At 41.8% G+C, this 23,124-nt stretch overlaps 1 long non-coding RNA gene across 1 annotated transcript in view; it reads left to right on the top strand.

Moving 5' to 3' along the window:
• LOC142829840 (uncharacterized) overlaps positions 1–21,357 on the top strand; it is a 35,340-nt gene extending 13,983 nt beyond the window's left edge. Inside the window, exons 2-5 of the long non-coding RNA XR_016349863.1 lie at positions 7,590–7,731; positions 11,506–11,579; positions 15,058–15,141; positions 17,235–21,357. This is a non-coding gene — a long non-coding RNA (uncharacterized LOC142829840). The remainder of the gene's footprint in view (positions 1–7,589; positions 7,732–11,505; positions 11,580–15,057; positions 15,142–17,234) is intronic.
• Positions 21,358–23,124: the final 1,767 nt, after the last annotated feature.

Below are 23,124 nucleotides of genomic sequence, written 5' to 3'. Positions count from 1 at the left end.
AATACCATTAACTCACAGACATCTCCCCTTCCCCACCTCTAATATCATTAACTCACAGGCATTTACCTTCCTCCTCCCCCACCCTCAGCATCCCGCCTCTGTTCTGAAATGTGATTTGTCCTTTTCATATGTGTTCATTTCTTTAAATTGTATCCTTTGGTATATATGGTTGTGACTATTTTCTTCCACTATTTGATCTGAGGAAGTGGGTCTGGCCCACAAAAGCTCATCATCTAATAAACCATCTTGTTAGTCTTTAAAGTGCTACATAGTCCTGTATTTTGTTTTATGCCAGTAGATGGCGCTCAAGAATATTCAGCATTGTTCTTGGGTTATGTAGGCCCAATAAACAGGATGATGTAGACTAAGCTTCTTGCATGCAGATTTTTACATGCAATTTCTTAACAGAAGAGAAGAATCCTGATTCTTTTTAGACATTGTAAATGAGGAAACAAGTAGCAGCTGTAGGAATGGGTACCTGCAGATAGACATCCCAAAGTTAGAGGATAGCCAGCCTACCCAAACCTCTGGATCTTTGAATTCACCCAGACCTGACATAATCCCTTCCAGTTTCAGTGAATCGGCCTGCCTTTGTTGATTCACCCTAGGAGTCACTCCACTGTCTCCTTGCTCATGCTGCAGACACATGTTCAACAGGAAAATCTATTGTCAGCAGTGCAAATTATAGCATTTCTGTAGGGGCTGACCAAGCAGTGGCGAGACGCTAAAAATAGAGCAAAATGCTGTGCTCTAGTTGGAATAAAGCTATTTTAACAGAACAGCCTATGGCAAGATGCATTCCAGGTTGCATCTTGATCTGCTTGTTTTCCTATTGCAGTACTATGCATGCTGTTCTGCTGAAATGGCTAAATAAGCAGCATGGCCAGTGAATGATTTATTGGCAAGGAAGCAGTGAAACATGAGAAGTGCAGGTTCTCAGAATTCTACCACTCCTGGGTCTGTATACGCAGAACTCAGGAGACAGTCAGACTGGTAACTGCTCTGAAACAGCCTTAGGCTTCATTTAAAACCTACCACTGAACTATTTTACCCTCCCCAAAGAAACTGACTCTGAAATACTGCTGAGGTCAAGAGATTTCCTTGATGAGGTAGCTAAATCAAATGGATAGAAGAGTTTTATTTTTCTATCAAGTTCCTGGTTCTGCCATTGGTTAAGTATGTTTTTCTCTCCACCAGGTTGTTTTAAAAGACTTCAGATTGCAAACTTTTGGTTGTTTTGTCAGTTTTTATCCAGTTTTTTCCCCATCTTGTTCTAATTATAAAGAACATTGCTGTTCCCATGTAAATATAATACATTCAAAGTGGAGATTCTAATCAGTGATCTCAAAAAAATCCTTTGTCTGTAAATGCGTTAAGTTTGTTCTTTTGTGCCACAACACACGTGCATCCACACAATGCACAGATTGGTAGAAGAGTCAAAGTTTAAAGCAGGATTTGAACTCTCTTATATTTGAGGCTATATCTACATGGCAGCAGCCCTTTGGAATAACTGATGTTATGCCGAAATAACATAGTCTGTGTCTACACAGCAAGCAGTTATTTGAACATTATGTCAAAATAATGGTGAGCTGGAGGACTTCTTACTCTGACTCCTGTAACCCTCATTTTACGAGGCTTTTAGCACTATTTTGACATAAGCTATGCAATTGATGTAGCTTAAATTGTGCTGCTTATTTCAGCTTTAGCCCTGCTGTGTAGATGTGCCCTAAGGTATTTATAATCCAGTGTAAGGATGAAGGACAGACGTGAAGTTCAGACATGGATTGAAATAACACTACAGTCGGATTTCCAATTTTAGAATTTTTATTTAAACCCACCCTGGATATTTCAAAATTAGACTCAACTTTTCAGAGCTATGTAGAAAGGTTATTTACAGATGAAAAATGATGGCTATTGAATTTTCACCAATGCACCATCTTCCCCCAACTCGATAAAATGGTGCCTTTGGGGGTAACAGATCAGCGTGGGAGAGGGTTCTTGACTCATTTTCCATTCACATGTTTGAATATTTGCAAAGTAAAAACTGATCATATTCAACAGATCTGTTTGTTATAGCTACAGAATCATAACTACCCAAGCACTGCAGATTATCATACAAATGAACAAACAACTGGGCTGTGTCTACATTGGCACCCCTTTCCGGAAAAGGGATGCTAATGAGACCAGTCGGAATTGCAAATGCCATGGGGGATTTAAATATCCCCCGCGGCATTTGCATGAACATGGCTGCCGCTTTTTTCCGGCTCAGGGTTTTGCCAGAGAAAAGCGCCAGTCTAGACAGGATCTTGCGGAAAATAAGCCCTTTTCCGGAAGATCCCTTATTCCTACTTGAAAGGGCTTATTTTCCGCAAGATCCCGTCTAGACTGGCGCTTTTCTCCAGCAAAACCCCGAGCTGGAAAAAAGTGGCAGCCATGTTCATGCAAATGCCGCGGGGGGTATTTAAATCCCCCGCGGCATCTGCAATTCCGACTGGTCTCATTAGCATCCCTTTTCCGGAAAGAGGTGCCAATGTAGACACAGCCCTGGAGTACAAGCTGTGTTGTATTATTGTCTAGGCATGAAAATGCCAACAAGGACTGTGCTGGTAAGATCTTACTAACTTGTGACAAACTTTAGATATCCTTGAATATCGATATATCAGGCAAAAGTCTCAGTAGAGTAATAGATTCTGGAGCCCAGATAGAAAACAACCACAAACACCACTCCTACCATTTCCCCCACAAAGAGGGGACATACCTAGTTTCCTTCCCAGCTGCTAAACCCATCCACTGCATCTTTGTGTGAATGCCAAATACACCCAAGCTGCCAAACAGAACTGGTTAGAGCATTTAACAAAATGGTTGTTTTTTCTTTAAATATTCTGTTTCACTGAAGCAAAACTGTTTTGCAAAGATACATCCATATTTGATGGCTATTTAAAATGGGAAGATCTAGGGTAAACTCACATCTTATCACTTAATGTGAGAGTGAGCCAAATGGAAAACCTGACCTTTTTGATCCAAAATAAATGGTGTTAAATAATTCTATTAAAGGGTGCTGTGATTAGAGGTTCTGGGGATGCAGTAGCACCCTCTGTCTTGAAATAGTTTCCATCACATAGGAGTTAATTCATCCAAGGGCTCTAAAAGAACTTAAATGGGAAATTGCTGAGCTATTATCTGTGGTTTGTAACCTACCCTTTAAATTGGCTTCCGTACCTAATGACTGGAAGATAGCCAACGTGACACCAATATTTAAAAAGGGCTCTAGAGGCGATCCTGGCAATTACAGACCAGTAAGTCTAACTTCAGTACCAGGCAAATTAGTCGAAACAATAGTAAAGAATAAAATTGTGAAGCATGTAGAAAAACATAATTTGTTGGACAAAAGTCAACATGGTTTCTGTAAAGGGAAATCCTGTCTTACTAATCTGTTAGAGTTCTTTGAAGGAGTTAACAAACATGCGGACAAGGGGGATCCAGTAGATATAGTATACTTGGATTTTCAGAAAGCCTTTGACAAGGTCCCTCACTAAAGGCTCTTATGTAAATTACATGGCCATGGGATAAGAGGGAAGGTATTTTATTGGATTGAGAACTGGTTAAAAGACAGGAAACAAAGGGTAGGAATAAATGGTAAATTTTCAGATTGGAGAGGGGTAACTAGTGGTGTACCCCAGGGGTCAGTCCTGGGACCAATCCTTTTCAACTTATTCATAAATGATCTGGAGAAAGGGGACTCCAAGAAGATCTCACCAAACTGAGTGATTGGGCAACAAAATGGCAAATGAAATTTAATGTGGATAAGTGTAAAGTAATGCACATCAGGAAAAATAACCCCAACTATACGTACAGTATGATGGGGGCTAATTTGGCTACGACAAATCAGGAAAGAGATCTTGGAGTTATCGTGGACAGTTTTCTGAAAACTTCCACACAGAGTGCAGCGGCGGTCAAAAAGGCAAATAGGATGCTAGGAATTATTAGGAAAGGGATAGAAAATAAGACCCAGAATATCTTACTCCCCCTGTATAAAACTAGGGTACGCCCACATCTTGAATACTGTGTACAGATGTGGTCTCCTCACCTCAAAAAAGATATTTTGGCCTTGGAAAGGGTTCAGAAAAGGGTAACTAAAATGATTAGGGGTTTGGAACGGGTCCCATATGAGGAGAGGTTAAAGCGACTGGGACTTTTCAGTTTAGAAAAGAGGAGACTGAAGGGGGATATGATAGAGGTCTATAAAATCATGAGTGGTATGGAGAGGGCTGATAAAGAAAAGTTATTTATTAGTTCCCATAATAGAAGAACTAGAGGACACCAAATGAAATTAATGGGTAGCAGGTTGAAAACTAATAAAATAAAGTTCTTCTTCACACAGCGTGTAGTCAACCTGTGGAACTCCTTGCCAGAGGAGGCGGTGAAGGCTAGGACTATAATAGAGTTTAAAGAGAAACTGGATAAATTCATGGAGGTTAGGTCCATAAAAGGCTATTAGCCAGGGGATAAAATGGTGTCCTTGGCCTCTGTTTGTCAGAGGCTGGAGAGGGATAGCAGGAGACAAATCGCTTGATCATTGTCTTCGGTCCACCCTCTCTGGGGCACCTGGTGTTGGCCACTGTCGGTAGACAGGATACTGGGCTAGATGGACCTTTGGTCTGACCCAGTACGGCCGTTCTTATGTTCTTATGTTCTTACGATTTTTCAGTTGAAGAGCAGATATATGCCACAGAATTGTTTTGTGACAAGGTGAGCAAGGTTTTGGTTCTGATCTAATGCAGCACAAAAACAGAAACTTGGAAAGTTTTCACAGAATTACATAGTTTTCCTATGGTTCTAAGGCCAGACTTCCATCTCAACTTTCTGTCTCAGATAACAAATCTTTCACCCGCCTGAAGAATCTGGCCATAAGTATAATTCTACTATGTTTAGGAACCATGCATAAACTGAGGGTACGGCTACACTGTGGTGTTGGTTTTTTTTGGAAAAAGGTATGCGAATTGCACTTGCTTTTGCATATCTTCTTCCAATTTTTTTTCCGGAAGAGGATTTTCTGATATTTGGCCTTTCTGATATTTGGCCCGTATAGACGGGCCAAATATCGGAAAATCCTCTTACAGAAAAAAAATCGGAAAAGATATGCAAATGTGAGTGCAATTTGCATACTTTCTTCGAAACCCCCTCCTCCCCCATACACACAGTGTAGTTGTACCCTGAGGAATAAAGGTGCAGACTTTCAGAGGCACATAGAATAGGCCTAACTCTGCTCTCATTGAAGTCAAGAATAAACTTTCATGGGATCAGCAGTGGGTCAATGTTGAGTGCTTTTGAAAGACTACTTCCATAATATATATGATTTCATTTTAAACAGACAATTCATCAGGGCCAAAGGCAAGGATATATTTACTGGGGGGGTTGTTTGTGGGGTGTTTTTTAAGACAGCAAATGTTGAGCAAGGAAAGGTGTAGCCAGACAAAGTGAAACTGAGAAGCACCCCCAACACACACCCATCTCCCACTGATCAGCTGTTCTGTGGCATGCAGAAGATGCTGGAGAAGGAAAAGAGAGGAGTGGAGGGATGGCAGATTAACTTGGGTGTGAGGGGAAAATGGGGCAGGAAGAGGCAGATAGGGATGGAGCAGTGGCAGGAAATGAGTTGGGCCTTGGAGAAAGGTGTGCAGTAGGGGTGGGACATTTAGGAGAAGACAGAGGGGAGTGCCTCCCCCCAACATATTAGAAAGTTGGTGCTTCTGCATCTCCCATAGAAAGAATCTACATACAGTACAATCCCAGCCCATAATTAGGGGGCATTGCTCCAGCCCAGCCAGGGTGTTGGTTAACTGGTTACCCATAAGCATCACTGGATAAGGGTGATGCTAACCAGGTAATCGGTTAACCCTTTACATCCCTAGCCCACAATAGTAATAAGCTTAATACCATAAAGTCTTTCAAGGATATTGCAGTAAATTGCCATATCTGTCACACTCATTCCTGTCCTTAACCCACTAAATAAGAAAGTCATAAACGTATTTTTTCCCCTGGAAACATAGCAGCAAAAGTCACAATACAAAGAGTAGGCTTAATGGTTTCCAATGGTGGTCTCTGTTTTAGCTAGTGCAACTCTGTCAACACGTTTTTATATCTGCAACATTTTCAGATGTGGCCACTAAACTCTGTCTGGATCCCAGTTGACTTAGGCACCTTAATGAATTCCACTAGGCACCTATCTGCATCTTTAGGCACCTAAACACCTTTATAACTTTGGCCTCTGGTGCACAGCTGGCCCAGACTTAAAGCCAGTTTCATACACAGAGCCCTCCTTCCCAAAATGTGCGGTGTGCTCTTCCAATATTTAGAAAACCTTCAGTCTCTGCCCACCAAACATTGCTTCAGTTCGAATCTTGTGCAGGGCCTTGACAGTCTACTGCACTCTCTACTTTACCCAAGAGACAATCAGTATCCCAAATATAGTTGGCATGGCCTGGAGCAATGACACATCTCCCCTATATTAAATGTGCTTGGTTAAAAACAGGAAAGATAATTTCCATTTTAAATCAGTGGGTGCAGCTGTTACAGAATGGACAATTGCACAGAGTATAGGATTATAAATGTTTAAAATCCCAGCAAATTAATATAACTGAGCTAGAGTCACAGGATGTCTATTAGTCTGAAGTGTGTTTTTAAAATACTTGCATTATTTATATGGCCTCACAAAATACTGGCCCAAAAATGGATGTCACTATCTGGAATACTTATTCCTTGCTCTCTTGAAGTGCCATTCACATGTGAGATTGCCTCATTCACCATGATTCCAGACAAAAATTCAGACAATCATTGCAGAAGATTGAATATATAAATGTCAGTCATACTATAGATTTCCTCTTTCCAGAATAGCAGGGGTGTCATTCTTTCAGCAAATCTATAAAAGGCAGAAAAGTGCTAAATGTGGGGAACAGGATGGCTTGAGGGATCAATAACTAGGTACAGACCCTTTCATCCATAGGTGAGTGGTGCCTCCCAGTACCAGGGGGACATGTGACTGCCTGTCAGTGGGGGAGTGTGCCCAGCCGCCTCGGAGGCAGGGTGTTGAGCCTGTCAGCATGGAGCCCTCAACACATGCTCCATCCCATGAATATTATAGTCTCCCAAAGGTCCTCCAAGCCTCTCATATCCCCTTTTCCCGATACAAGAGTCCATCCTAGTGGCAAAAATCAGTAGCTACCCCTTGTCTATGGGGCAGTAGGGCCCAGTGGCCTGAGTCAATAACAAATCTCTGTTCAAGAGTAGTAGGGCCTTGTGACCCAAGTCAGTAACAGCCCCTGTCCACAGGGCAATAGGGCCTGGCGGCCAAAGTCAGTAGCAACAACAGTAGTGCCCCTTTGGGGTTTAATGGGGGTGGAGGGACTCAGGCCTCTCTCTCCACTGAGTTCCAGCCCAGGGCACTGTCAGTGGCAGGTGTGTCCCACCATTAGCTCAGTGGGGAATCTGCCAACAACATGCAGAGCTCTTGAGGGATTCCAACTCCCCACCCTGGGCTACTTCCTATCCACCTCACAACAGTCAGCATCTTTCTCACTTGCCTCCTTCAGACTGGGAGTTTCCTCAGCCAGTCTCTGCTGGCTGGTCTCCACTGTGGCATCCATCGTTGTTGTTGTCGTCGTCGTCGGCTGCTGCTGCTGCTGCTGCTGCTGTTGCTGTTGCTGTTGCTGTTGCTGCTGCTCCCAAGTGCTGGTAGTAGCTCCTTCCTGTATGGTGGTCAGCCCTGACTAAGCTGCTCCGCTGGCCTTTATACTGGTCCTCCAGTTGGAGCATGCCCAACAGGGCTGCGGGGTGGGGCTCTCTCCAACAGGTAGGCCTGTTTAACCCTTATCGGCTCCTGCAGGGTTGGTACACCCCATCACACTACCCTATGTGTCTTCCCTGCCCAGTGAATCCCCTGCCTTGCACACAGCCCGGGCCCACAGTGCTCTCTCCTCCCTGTATTACCTGCCCAAGGCCGGGGGGAGAGGTGCTCTCTGTCCTTCATAGCGGGGTCAGGGCAGGGAGCTGGATGGAGCTGCTTCTGTCTGAGAGCCTGGCTAAGTCTCACATTAGTATAGGTAGCATGTGAACGTTTCTTTACAAAGATCAGTTTCATTAATCCCATTTTACTGAGGAGGAACATAAGTCACAGAGAGAGGAAGCAATTTGTCCGAGGTCATAAGGCAGGCCAGTGGCTGGCAGAGCCACAAACAGAACTGGTGCCTCATATTTCAGTCTGCTGCTCTAGCCATTAGGTAACTCTGCCACCCTAAAGGCCATGCACATATAGGTTTCTGTATTAACAAACTAATAACACATATTTGCTTAGGCACCATAAAACATAACTCAGCAAAATGCACATCTTTGCCCATGTCTACTTCCAAAATGAACCTTTTGGAAGTTTCTAATTATTTGGGTCAGCTTTTCTCTATTTTTCAGCTTAGCTTTCTTCTCTGTATTTCTTGGTTATGTCTATCATAGGAGACAATAGTATTATTTACTTACTGCCTACAAGTTCTGGATATCTCAGAACACGTACAGTGACATGTCCAAAATTAGATGATAAATGAGATGGAGGGTTGGTAAGATAAGGAAAGAAGATGATAATTTCCATGTTATTATACTAGGTTCTTTCATAGCCCCCTTTGTCACAGTATCCAGTCATCTTCCAGATCTGTGTACTGTGACTGGCATCTTTAACATGAAAATCTTTCTTTCCTTCTTCCTTTCCACAAGGGTAGAAATGTGTTAATTTTTTAAGTATATTATTAGATATACATCGTACGTCATATTAGCAAAGACAAGGTCAAAGCACTGCATGTTGCATGTGGAAAGGAAGCTGGAGAGATTTGTGGTGGCTATTAGTTTGTGAGGGAGTTCATTCAAACATTGAGAAATCTGTCTGCTACAGAGATAAACTTCATGCTTAATTCTAAGATCCTAAGCTTATTCAGTTTTTGTGTATGGCTCCATTAAAATTTGTTTTTAGTGTTATGGAAATCTTGTGAGTTCTATATCAGTTTTGGAAATACAGTCTCACAATACAGCTGAGGGTCTTGATAAACATCTAGGCTTTGGGGGATTTAGTTAAACTGAATTTTAGTATTAAACCCACTAAAGCACAGATTGATTGCAATCTCTGATTAATTGTCTTTTCAGAGACTGTTCAGTATCATCCATCCCTGAAAAGTATCAGGCATAATTAGCAGGATTAAAGAACATCTCATTAATATTTCAAGTATTGCCAACCCCCAGCCATGAGTCAGATTCCCAAAAACCAGGAGATTGGTTCAATGATCATGAGATATTAAAAAAAATTAAAATCAGTTATTTTTATTTTATTTCTGATTTTTGAAATTTGAGGGTCCATTTGTAAACTTATTTCTGAAGACTGGAAATGTTTTTAGTAGAATATGAGATTATAGTGTATTCATATACCAGATCTTAAGGCAGTGATACTCAGACTGAGGCTTGTGAGTCACAAGTGGCTTCTTAATATCTCCCCTGTGGCTCTTTGCAGCATATGAAAATAAAACACTGTGTGATTTGATATATTAACCAGTCTAAGTTCTTAACCAATCAGGATGTTTTTACTAGATTATTAATCAGTTATACTTGATAAAATTAAAAGACATAAGACATTTTTCAGGGAAAATAATATATGGGGAAATATTTAGTACATGTATGAGACTATTTTAATATGAGTATATGATGCTAATATAAATGAAACAATGACGGTCAGACTGCCGTGGCTCTTTTGGGTAATGTTGTTGATCACTAATTTGGCTCCAGAAGCACTGAGGTCTCATTATCTCCGGTCTAGGACTTTAAAAAAACTGAAATATTGTGAGACTTGATATAAGGTTGCAAGAGTTGGGGAGCCACATGCCATTGATATGACAATTGTTTTAGAAAAAACGAAGCTATTCAACATAATGCAGAAAATTTCTTTTATATATTGAGATCCTGGCCTTGTAGACACTAAAGTAAGTAATCTCTGTGTGTTTGCTGGACAGTAGCTCTATGAAGCATTGGGCCCTTTCTAGCTCAGCTTATATAAAGAAATAAGCACCATTTCAAATAGCAAAGGGCATTATTCCATGTTAGGTATTAAACACCTGTCTTATTTTTTTAAGTTACAGCTAGTCTTCCCCACTCCAACTCCTTGGTGGTTTGCTAAAGGGAGGGAAAAATGCATTAATTGAAGCTACTAACAATGATCTTTTCTTCCATAAAGAGAGAGGGGGTGTTTGGCCTTCTACATGCCAAAAAAATGACTAAACCAATCCATTTCAAACTGAGGCATGCATGTGCTGGCCAAATGCTGCTTTTTTTTTTTAACTAAAGCCCTAACAAGGGGGATTTGTAATGAAAATGCTGTCTGTTTTCTGGGCTCTTTGTTTTTAGGCCCCCATGCTCTCACCCTTTATCCTTCTATCTAGACCCAGGTGCTCTTTTCTGGCTGTGGTTCAGGAACGTACTGAAGCACATAATTAAAATTAAACAGGCTTAAGTTGCATTGCTCTAAATGAGACTTAGGCGCATGCCTGAAATCAAACCACACTAAGGATGAGCTTAAGCACATGCTCACGTGTTTCCTCCTTTATTCTTTCTCTCCATAACTCCTGTGCGCTCTCCCCTTTCTAGGTATCCTACCTCAATCAACCACATTTTGTTTTCTCGTTTGACCTTTTCTTTCTCTTCTCCTCCCTTTTTCTCCCTTACCGCAGATGATTCTCTCAACTACACATGGTAACCGGGCCTCCCATTCCCCTTGTGCCATAGACGATACCCTCCCAAGTAATTTGCTTTTTCGCTCATCTGAGTAGTATTCCTGTGTGACACTAACATGACATGACAGGGAAAGAGATGATGGAATAGCGATTTCTCTGAACATTCAACTAAATGTCTGTGATCTGTGATTCTTGGCAGCAATTGTGAGAGCAGACTCGTGAGTTCATTGTTGGATCATAGAAAAAATAGAGACGTGCACCCGCAGAACATGAAACCATTCAAGAAACAAGCCTGTGAGCAGAATTCAAAGCCGTGACGTTTAAACAGGCTGACTCACCATTTCCTTTTAACACATTCTCCCATGATAAATATAGCTGAAAGCTGCAGAGACCATGATTCATGACACTGCAGTACACACCAGACTAATTCTCCTTTCTAAGAGAAACATGAATCAGCAAGGCTTGCCTAGAAATGGGAAATTTAGGAAGTATCAGTTCGCTGCATGACAAATACAGGTGAAGCAATGGTAGTGATTAACAACCCCTTTTCCTGCAGAATCAGCCTGAGTGTGTGTCCACACAATTCCCCACTCTCTCAGATGTGCCCTAAGTCTTTGGAGCACTTAGATCCAGCCTGAATATGACTTTTTAAGGTACAGAGAAGTAGGAGGCCAGTAAACTCACCGTAGGACAAACCATTTTATGTTTCACACCCTCAAATACCTGGCTTTCTTTTAATCTCTCTTCCTAGGCTGTTGAGGGTGCTCTTCAAAGCATCTCATCGAAGAAGTAGTTGTCAGCTGGGAATAGAAATCTCTCTACTCGGTAAGTCAGCAGTGGCTGAGTGAGATGGAATGACAGCACAAAAGCAGAACCACTATGGGCAGGCATTGAGCAGGAACAGTCAACTGCTGGCTCGCCATGTTTTGAAAATCTATCATTACAACTCCACTTGCATAAAATTCCAGTGTGATTCATACACTTAAAAAAAAACAAAAACAAAAAACTGCCAGGTATCATCTTAGACACACCTTGCATGTTACAACAGTAGGTAATGTACGGTGTGTTTGACACAGCTACTTCCTCTTTCTGATATAGAATCCCCTAAACAACAAGAAACCAAACAGATATGGACAACACTGAGGTTAAAAACTCGAACATTGATTTCCTGTTGAAAAAACAGCTATAGTAAATGGTGTTAGCAGAGTCTAATGTGCCTTCACTTCTACTTCACTTTCTCCAAGGGTGAAAGGAGCAAGCACTCCAGTCAGGTAGATCCGCTCTGCTTCTGATCCATTTTTAAATAATAGAAATGACCCACCTCCAGGTAGTGATCAGTTGAGGTATGTCTACACAGCAGCGCTAAAACCAAAAAAAGCTATGCAACTTGAGCTATGTCAATTACATAGCTTAAGTCAAAATAGCTTATTTTGGTTTTTTGGCACTGTCTACACAGCAGGAAGTCCGAGAAAGAGTACTCTTCCTCCGACTTCCCTTAGTCCCCGTAAAATGAGGGTTACAGGAGTCGGAGTAAGAAGACCTCCAGCTCAACATTATTTTGACATTATGTCAAAATAACTGCTTGTAGTATAGACATGGACTATGTTATTTCGGAATAACATTAGTTATTCCAAAATAACACTGCTATGTAGACTTATCCTTGGATGATCCCAATTAGTTTGGATGTTGGGTCAAAGTGAGGGTAGTGCAGACAATGCAGCATATGTGCTTGTTGTGTTGCTTTTGCCAGGTACCAGTTGCACCTGTTTTCAGAAGTCTTCCTCTGAAATTAATACTGGTCCAAATCATCCCCTTCCATGTAATGCCCAACAGGTTGGGATCAAAGGATCCCCACACAGTTATTACCCCACAGAGTGGGGTGAGTGCAAGAATGCCATTTATGGGAAGCTGGGGGGGAGCAGTAAACCCTCTCCCCCGAAATTGGAACCCCTGGATTTCATACTTGAAGTCTGCTCACAACTTCATGCCTTAGCTCCAGAGGCAGTTCTTAAACGCAACAGATTTTGAGCTGCTTGCAGGTGTACTTTTGGGACAGGGGGTTTGTTATAAAAAGAGAGAGGTGGGTGAATAGAATAATAAAAGGCTGGGCATTCAACTTATTGAAGGATCGTTAGATCATCATGAAAACATTGCAGGGTACTCCACTTAAAAGATGGAGGGAATAGTAGGAATGAGTGTTGTGCTGCTGGGATTTGCATTTGGATAACTGTGTTAAATTTATAAATGTTCTTGAAAAAGGGGTGAACAGGGTCTAATCCAAAGTTGACTGCAAAGAGTTACAAAGGGATTTTACAAAACGGAGTGATTTGGCAACACAAAGGCAGATAGAATTCATTGTTGATAAGTGCAAAATAATGGACATGGAAAAATATAATCCTAACTACAGATACAAAATAGCTTGTACCACTCAAGAAAGAGATCTTGAAATCATTGTGGATAGTTCCATGAAAACATCTGTTCAATGTGCAGTGACAGTCTAAAAACTAAAACGGCTAACAGAATATTGGGAATCATTAGGAAAGGACTAGATAATAAGACAAAATACCATATTGCCTGTACATCAAGTCAATGTTGGCCCACATCTTGAATATTGTATACAGAACTGGTTACCCCATCTAAAATATATATATATTGGATTTAGAAAAGGTACAGAAAGGGCAACAGAAATGATTAGAGGTAAGGAACAGCTTCCATATGAGGAGAGATTAACAAGACTGGGACTTTTCAACTTGGAAAAGAAATGACTAAACGGTGGGGGATATGTTAGATGTCTAGAAAATCATTAATAGTATGGAAAAATAGAATAAGGAAATGTTAATTATTCCTTCACTAACCTAACACAAGAAGTTGACCCAATTACATTTATAGGCAGCAGACTTAAAACAAACAAAATAAATTATTTTTTCACAATCAATTCGGGAACTCTTTGCCAGGAGATGGTGGAAAGGCCCAAACCATAACAAGGTTCCAATAAGAACAAAATAAGTTCAAGGAGGATAGGTCTGTCAATGGCTATGAGCCAGAATGGGCAGGGATGGTGTCCCTAGCTTCTGTTCGCCAGAAGATGGGAATGGGCAACAGGGGATGGATTCTGATTATTGCCTCTCCTACTTATTCCTTCTGAAGCACTGGCATTGGCCACTGTTAGAAGGCAGGACACTGGGCTAAAAGGACCTTTGGTCTGACCCAGTATGACCATTCTGATGTTCTTATATAGAGCTGAAATGTATCTGCTGCCTGCTGTAAACCCACTTGACCCCATTACTCTTCCAGAGCTGAGATAGACCCCAGGAAGCCTGACATGGTCTGTCTGTCTCCACAGAAAAAACTTAAAAAACATTGAATAGTCTAGCAGCACTTTAAAGACTAACAAAGCAGTAGATGGTATCATGAGCTTTCATGGACACTGGGTTGTGCCCACAAAAGCTCATAATGCCATCTACATGTTTTGTTAGTCTTTAAAGTGCTACTTGACTATTTGTTGTTTTTTAAGTTTTTCCTGTTACAGACTAACTCGGCTACTCCTCTGAATCGCTGCACAGAGTTAGTAACAAAATAAGAATATATATTAAAATTTTAAGACTAATCAATGTCCCTTATGTGACTTGCCACAAGATGTCAGAATATATTAGTGTTAGAGCTAAGTGGGTCTAACATTTATTTAATTTTCTTTCTTTTATATAGGAATTAGATACAGTGCTCCTGTCAGCTAACTGCTAAGTTGTCAACCAAAAAAAGTAGAGTTTTCCCATGATTTGGTAGCCCCTGGATAGAAATGATGTATGTAGGGAGGAGGGCAGATGGGATTGGTTCCCAGCTCCCCACTTAGTGCTTGGTTTTGTACTGAGCATGTGCGATAACACTGCAGAAGCCTCTATCCTCAGTCTGCTCCCTCTTCCAGGCTCTCACTCTCTCCCCTGCCACACCCAATCATGGCATGCATAGGTCAGCCCCCGCCCCCCACCACCACCACCACTTCCACCAGCAAAATCTGCAATGGCACCCTGGGTGACTGCAAGATTCCTGTTCCCCACTCTGAAAAAGTCAGGGTAGGGACAATTCCAACCTTAGTAGATTACAAGGGGTCTGAAAGGATCTTCTGGGATCCATGGGAGGCCAGGATCACATGTATGGAGGACTTGTTCTTCAGTGTCCTTCCTCTATTGAGCACTTACATGAGTACTAGTAACTGCTTGGTGATCAACATAGATCTACCAAGTTTGGGAATGGACGCAGTATGACAGCATCACAAATTTTCTAATTTGCACGTGTCTCCTCTCAGTCCACCCAGTTGTCATCCCCTCAACCAACAGAGATCCTAGACCAGTGGAGTCATCCAGAGAACCATCAGGATGCATGATCACAGGTAGGCCCCAGGGGACTAGACAAGGACAGCAGCCATCGTAAAGGCAGACCAACAAGAATGTGTGTCCATGCATATTGTGACCTACTAAATTGTGGTTTTATACAAAGGAAGATCCACAAGAGAGAAAAAACTCTCATTCAAGGAGGTTGCAGATTGTCATAGTATGCTATTCAAAATATTTCCATTGGTTCATGAAGTGTTGGAGCGGTTATTTACAAGCTAACATCATCTGAGGAACTCTAAATAGGGCCTGATATTTTGCTCTCCATTACATCACTTTCATGTTTGCAACTCTGACCCACAGTTGGGGTATGTCTATATTAGCTTGTTAATTCAAGCTAGGTAGGCAAATGAGGCGACCGGAGTTGCAAATGAAGCCTGGGATTTAAATATCCCGGGCTTTATTTGCATGTTCCCGTCCGGTCGCCGTTTTGAAATTTCACTTGCCCAAACTCACTGCCGTGCGGCTACACACGGCAGTGAAACGTTAATTCGAACTAAGTCCTTCATTAAGAATGTTAAGAACGTTAAATCCTTAGTTGGAATTAACATTTCACTGCTGCGTGTAGCCACGTGGCAGTGAGTTTGGGCAAGTGAAATTTCAAAATAGCGACTGGACGGGAACATGCAAATAAAGCCTGGGATATTTAAATCGTGGGCTTCATTTGCAACTCCGGTCGCCTCATTTGCCTACCTAGCTCGAATTAATGAGCTAGTGTAGGCATACCTTTGGAATTATTCAGATTCCTGATTTGCACTAGTGTAAATGAGAGGAGAAGCAGTCCCACATTCTTGGAGGAATAGGGTTATGTTGCGCTCCTACAGAAAGGCTTCTCAGGCCACTTTTTCTGCTTGCATCACTGAGGTGTCTGGAGTCAGTAAAAGATGCCACACGTGCCAGAGGTAGAGCACAGACAGTCATCAACAATGCTCTAGGCTAGGATCAGGCACTAACAAGAGAGCTGATCTAATATTGCTCCTACTGGGCCTGTGCAGACTGGAAATCTTGATGAGTGCTAAATCCCCTTAGAAATGTAAAATCTTTCCAACAAGCAGCTTAAGCAGGTAAAGGCCAAAACACTGTCCTATACAGTTGATGGACTCTGGAAACGACTTCCCCTCCTCCATAACAGCCACATCCCAAGACATTTTGTGGCATATTCTCAGCTGATAGAAATCAACCTGGTTCTGTTGAGTTCAGAGTTACAGTGAGGTACACTAACTGAAATCCAGCCCTCATGAGGGTGGTGCAGTCATATTGAGCTACACCAGATGAGGATCTGGCTCAGAAAACATAATATAACATCTCATTTAGCTGGGCCTTGATGCAGTTGGAGCGTTGTGGGGGAAATTATTGCAGGGCTGGGCTGTAATCAGCTGGGTTGCCAGCTTATTTTAAGTAGTCACAAGGAATATGTTTTCTATCTGACTCAGATCTTTTATAATGCATTTATGTGGAAAGTTTAAGTTAAGGGCCTGTATGATATGTTTGAATATGGAGCTTGGGGAGCTGCTGCCATTTCATATGTTGTACAAAGAACCTGCCTTTTCTTGTTTTTAATCAATCAGTTTCCAAAAACATACCTTAGTTATTTTGAATGCTAAAACCAAGAAGAGCAATTAAGGAACATTATCTTTTAAAGATCTTGGGCAAAAGCATCCCAGGCTTAGGGGAAAATATCCAAATCGTCTTTATGCAAATATTCCAACTGGAAGCCTGTTCCGGTGAGCATTTCTTGCAAGTTTTCTACAACACATTCTGTTCTCATTAAGATTCCAGATAGAGGCAGATTATCATCCCAGGGCTGAGACTTCATATACAAGCTGCATGCTGGAGTTCAGCTTCAGAATCCCAACCTCGTCTGGATTGAGAAAAGGCCAGGGACATTCCTGCAGCTTGAAGGGGGTGGTAGTAGTAGTAGTAATAATTAATTAAAATAATTAATAATAAAAATATATGTGAGTAGCTAGTGTGTGTGAAGAGAAGGGGAGCAGAGAGAATATTGTGGAGTTGCAAATCCACCAGTGTCATTAACCCAAATTCCATCCTCAGCAACACAGAACAAGAAAGGATTTGCATTGCTTCTTTGCAGGCTCCTGGCTTCCATCACCTCAGGGAAAGGAATGGACCTTATTTACCTCGTGATGTTTTGCTGTTTCTCCTTCAGTCAAAACTAGGAAGGAGCACAAAGATGTAATTTTTAATTTGTTTATTTTTCTTGTAAATTAGCCAAAATTTTCAAATCTCAAAATAAATAAATAGGTTCAGTTAATATGTTGGGCGAAGGGACAGGCTAAAGTTCATTTCAGACCATCCTAATCAGTTTTCTCAGCCCTAATTGTTTTCTTCCTTCCCCAATTCTATGTGATATCCTTCAGCAGAATCTTTTTTAAGTATACAAAACTGCTCCACCCATTGTTCCTTTCATCACAGTTGTGTGTTTATGTGTGCTTATTATCACTAACCGTCTTATTGACTCGGGCTTGATTTATACATGGAAAGTTATCCCAGAAATTCAAGCCCATCTTAAAACTGGATGGAATTGCAGAGCACACAAGGCACCACTGTCTGGAAATGTCCTCAACTTATTCCAGGAAGCAGATTTCACTAAACCAGTTATAAAAACGGTTTTAGCTGCCAAAGCTTTGTCTAGACTTTGGCTGGGTTTGCCTTAGGAGTGTTTTAGTGGTATAGTTAATGCCGATATACTATACTCACCAAGCACTCCTATTATGAAATTAGCATACAATGGCAAAGCTACACTTTTGCTGGTTTAGCCTTACCATCACCTCCTTTTCATATGTGTTCATTTTTTTTAATTGTATCCTTTGGTATATATGGTTGTGACTATTTTCTTCCACTATTTGATCTGAGGAAGTGGGTCTGGCCCACGAAAGCTCATCATCTAATAAACCATCTTGTTAGTCTTTAAAGTGCTACATTGTCCTGCATTTTGCTTCAACTACCCCAGACTAACACGGCTACATTTCTATCACTATTCTCCATAAGTAAGATATGATATATCAGTAAAAGCTTAATAGTCTTGCCAGTATAGCTGTGTCTGGACTAGAGGGATTTTGAATACAGCTAGCTATCAAAGATGGCACCTCTTCCCACTTCTGATCAAAATTCTGTAGTGTGGATGTGGCACCAAAGACTCAAGAGTAATTTCCGAGGCCAAATAATGAGAGATTCTGTTCTTAATTTTGCACTTTCTAGATGGTGAACATAACTTGAGAAGACCATACTTTTGGTTATACTGAACCACAATGGCTCTCTGTGGGGAAAAAATGGCCTATTCAATACTGACATACTGAGTTCTAGCAGGACCCATATGCACAGCCCCAGCACAAATACAAAAGATACCAGAGCAGGACTTTAGCACCTGGTTTTATATAGGAGTATCCTATCTAACAGTATCCTACCATTACTCAACCACAGAAAGTCAGTAAAATCAAATGGTCCCCAAAAGCACGTGTTTCATTAACTGCCCATGAAAGGTTAGATTAAAATATCAGCATTTTGGCTGTCACAAATACAAAATGAAGAGAGTATAGACTACAATAATTATTTATCAAAGAGCAGCACTGTGTGTGGTTTTACACAACATACTACTATTACTATTGATCATCAGCAGAGAGAGGCTAGACTCAAAATGACCTTATGTGGCAACAACATTTCCCAGCCTTCTGCAGCTTGAGCAATCTGAAATACCACCTTGCAATTATAATTTTCAAAAAATAACATCTCCAGAAATCATTACTTCCCAGAAAGGGGTCAAAGGATGAGTAAGTCAGTTCTCAACTAACATATAAGCTTTAGATGTTGCTACAAAATTCCTAATGTAAACAATCTGTTCAGTTGACTGAATTAAAAACTAGGCTGTGAATTGGTCTCTTCATACCCATTTATTCAGTGTTGTTTGCAAACATTCATGCAAAATGTTTCTAAAAAAGATTGGAAACATCCAAATTTTGTGCTTAAGACCAAAAAAAAGCTTAATCAAAAAAGTGATGTTTATAGGGAATGAAACAAAATTCATCTGAGGCAAAGGGGAAATTGTTCATGAAAAGCTAAGTCATCCAATCAGGATGAATATCACATAAATGACTAAATATTCACTACAAAATCTGTGACTCATCTCAGCAACAACTTACTCTCTCTCCTTCCCTGCACAGGCTCACTTCTGCTAACCTGCATAGTGGCAGTCCTGAGGGCATTGTTCTATTTTACTGTGATTCAGAAAGCAACAAATGCAGAATTCCCCCAGAACTATTAGTGGGGGCAGAGCCAAGGCTCCTTCCATTCCCCACATACTTGTTTGGGTGGAATAAGGGTTGCCTGATTCCTATTTATCCATCGTATTTATCCTGGGTCCAAAGTGCTGATAGTCAGGGTAGGGGCATAAGGATGGGTTCTTGCTCACCTTACACCTGTGTGTGCATATACAGTCCTGGTTACAACCTATCCCTTCTTTGGTACCATGGTGCATTCAGTTCTGTACTATAGGTGGATTGTACCAAACACATTGCAACTCCCTACTCTCACGTGTTTACCCACTGACGGAAGAAGTGGGTATAAAGCACGACCATGCCGGCTCAGGAGGGAGGAAGTCCACAAATAGCAGGGGCAGAGCAGCAAAGTAGACCATCCCTTACACCCACGCCCTCCTTGAACTTCCCTCCAGAAATCCAGGAGAGAACTAGTATTGTACAGAGGTGCATTAATTCCCTCTGTGTCTGCTGCTGAGCAACTGCAAGGACCAAGCTAATGGCAGCATTGCCCCTTCATGGGGGAAAACATGGGCTAATGAGGATCATTACATGTGCATGGCTTCTTTTCTGTATATCTAGGGGTTCCTTCCCTTTGAATCCCTTGGATGTTCAGTGTTGGGAGACTTTACCATCTACAGATACTGTATGTTCCCAAATGCCTACTCCCTGGAAGGGATGTTTTAAAGGCAACTTGAGGAAGTTCATCTCAGAGTTGTCCTGTCCCTACTAAAAAATTTCTCTGGGATAATGGATAATCTGGGCCTACAGATGATTTATAGCCATAATGGCTGGAGTATCACATGGCACACCTAGTAATATAGCCAGTCATTAAAAACATTGAGAGAAACTGTTGTTTCTCTTACATGAAGGCAATAAGTGAAGAACTAGCTCAAATGAGTGATAGATTAGCTGCAAAAGCAGCAGACTGTCTTTGGTGTTTAATCATACAATTATATCTGAATAAATCCACTGTAGGTGAAATGCTAAATGATATCATAGGTCAGCCAGAATATAATTATTAATCATGTAATGAAAGAATTCTTGGCAGAGTTTCAATGCTGCTTCAAAGGTTATTAAGGAGTAATGAAAAAAACAGACAAGAAAGACATTATTCAGATATTTTTATCATTCATTTTGAAATCTACATTGCTGAGCAAATTGTCAGAGAGGAGCTAGTCAAATGAATGTGTTAAAGGACCTCTGACAGATTGACTTCTATTTATAGTTTACAGAGCATATGTGTGTCATAAAATGGTTGCAAAGAAATTCTCCAGACAGTTACAACAAAGGCAAAAGTGAATTATGGGGAAGCCTGTGGGGATACTAGTGTCTACCTGGAATCACCATTTTTTTGTTTTTAATAATCAGTCTAGAATATTAAAAAAGCTTTGTGCTTATGGAATATCTTCCATCTGGGGGTATTTGGCAAACATTAGTGAATTATCATAACGTCCCTGGGCTCTAATATGCCAGTTTGGCACAGCTTGTGCAGGTGTGGACAAAAAACAGCCCTAGAGAGACTATTGGAGAAATTATGCCTCAGAGTAGCAGAATTCCTGCTAAGATCCTTCAGGAGCTTGTAGCCAGACAGACTCCACCCCACCCCACCTCCCCCCCCCCCATCTCATCCATCTTATTTGCCTCTCTGAGGTTCCTGAAGCATACAGGACAGAGAAGGAGCAATAAAATCAGCATAGTCTATGCTGGCTCATCTGATCCCGAGAAGCTGAAAACATAGATATGAGGAGAGAACGATTAAGGCAATAAGCTGGCCTCGAGGCTGCGAGAAGTGCCCAGCTGGCACCCATGTTGATACGAACACACAGCCGTCCCTGGGAGAGGAATCCCCCACTGAGAAAAGAATCTCCAGTACTTCCAATTTAATCCTCTCAACTCTCTCTGGGTATGTCTACACTACCCCGCTAGTTCGAACTAGTGGGGTAATGTAGGCATACCGCACTTGCAAATGAAGCCCGGGATTTGAATTTCCCAAGCTTCATTTGCATAAGCGGGGCGCCGCCATTTTTAAAACCCCGCTCGTTCGAACCCCGTGCAGCACGGCTACACGGGGTACGAACTAGGTAGTTCGAACTAGGCTTCCTAGTTCATGCCCCGTGTAGCCGCGCTGCACGGGGTTCGAACGAGCGGGGTTTTAAAAATGGCGGCGCCCCGCTTATGCAAATGAAACCCGGGAAATTCAAATCCCAGGCTTCATTTGCAAGTGCGGTATGCCTACATTACCCTCCTAGTTCGAACTAGGAGGGTAGTGTAGACATACCCTCTTACAAGTGTAAATTAAGTTCACAACTCCCTTGTAAGAACTGGTCTCACAAAAGGCAGACCAGCACTATTTGGCATCACAGATAAGAAAGAGAAATACGTGACCCCATGGGTATAAAGATGGGTACAGCAGCACACTCACTTTTGAGTGTCATTCTACCTTCTACCTGCTGGTCGGGTTAGGTGTTTGACCTCCCGAGGTTCTATGGGGACGCCCACCTCGTCTTTCCTAGGAATTGAGGGACCGGCCCTGGCCTGACACGCTGGAGTCGAGAGGCACAGAAAGGGGTAAAAATTGTACCTGGATGCGGTCCTCTGTCTTAAGTGTACACAGACTTAGAGCTCTTTAAAGATTAAGCTGATACTTGGTACTATTATTTCTGTTTTCCTATCTTTATCTTCTTTGTAACCATTTTTAAGATCTATATTTTGCTAGCAGTTAAGAAATAGAACAATAGCCATTGCAACCATATGATTTATAAGCTTCCTCAATAAACCTGTAACTGTTTAAGCTTTAACCTGACTCCTTCAGTTGCTGTAACAGAACCAGGCACAATTTAAAAGAACTTCAGCCGGTCTTAAGGGACAGATATAGGGAGAGCTTGGGCGTTTGGATTTGTGTCACTCCCAGGCAGCAGATCCGTTGGGGCACTTCTCAGCCTCCCCCAGGCTGCCCACTGCGAAGGAATCACAGATTCTAGCAGCTAAAATCTGAAGTGTAATAAGCTCTCCCTGCAAACTTATTGGGGCGCTCGTCAACCTCCTCCAGGTTGCCCGCTGCAAGGGACCCCGGTCTCAGCAGTTGAAGTCTCGGGTGTATAGCACACACACACACCACACACTGCCCTGACTTTCAGCTGACAGAGCTAAATACCTTCTGCTAGTCAGTGTGTGGGTAGGGGAGCAGAGGGCAGGGACAGTAAGTGAGCAGGGGAATTACCGCCTCCCTGCTCCTTCCATTCCTGAGGATGCCCAGGGAGACCAGTCCTGGTACTCCCCCAAGTAGCGAGACTACATTCAGGCTTCAGAGAACACAAAGGAGAGGCTGGGTCAAAGGGTCCTTGTGCACTGCTCACCCCAGGGTACCTGGAAGTAAGTATTTTTATTGTCCCCATTTTACAGGTGACCAAACAGAGTCACAACAAAGGTAAGTGTCTTTGATTTGGGGCAATCACAAATCTGAGTTTTAAATCCTGACTATTGTGATTTGTGTTATTTATTTTGTTGCAGTAACACCTAGGGCATGTCTATACTGGAAAATTATTTTGAAATAACTAAATTCGATTTAATAACTCCTGATTTTACAAAATCGAAATAACGTATCTCTCTCCCGCTTCCCCCCCCCCCCCCCCTCATGGGGAAGCTCAAAATTAGTCTGAGGCAGGCTCCATTACTGTGGATGTGCTACCTCAATTTAGAGCTCCAGAA

The sequence above is a fragment of the Pelodiscus sinensis genome, chromosome 6 (assembly GCF_052426305.1).
Source record: "Pelodiscus sinensis isolate ZL-2025 chromosome 6, ASM5242630v1, whole genome shotgun sequence".
Classification (NCBI taxonomy): domain Eukaryota; kingdom Metazoa; phylum Chordata; order Testudines; family Trionychidae; genus Pelodiscus; species Pelodiscus sinensis.
The sequence above is the reverse complement of the archived record's forward strand: the minus strand, read 5'-3'. Positions and strand labels throughout refer to the sequence as shown.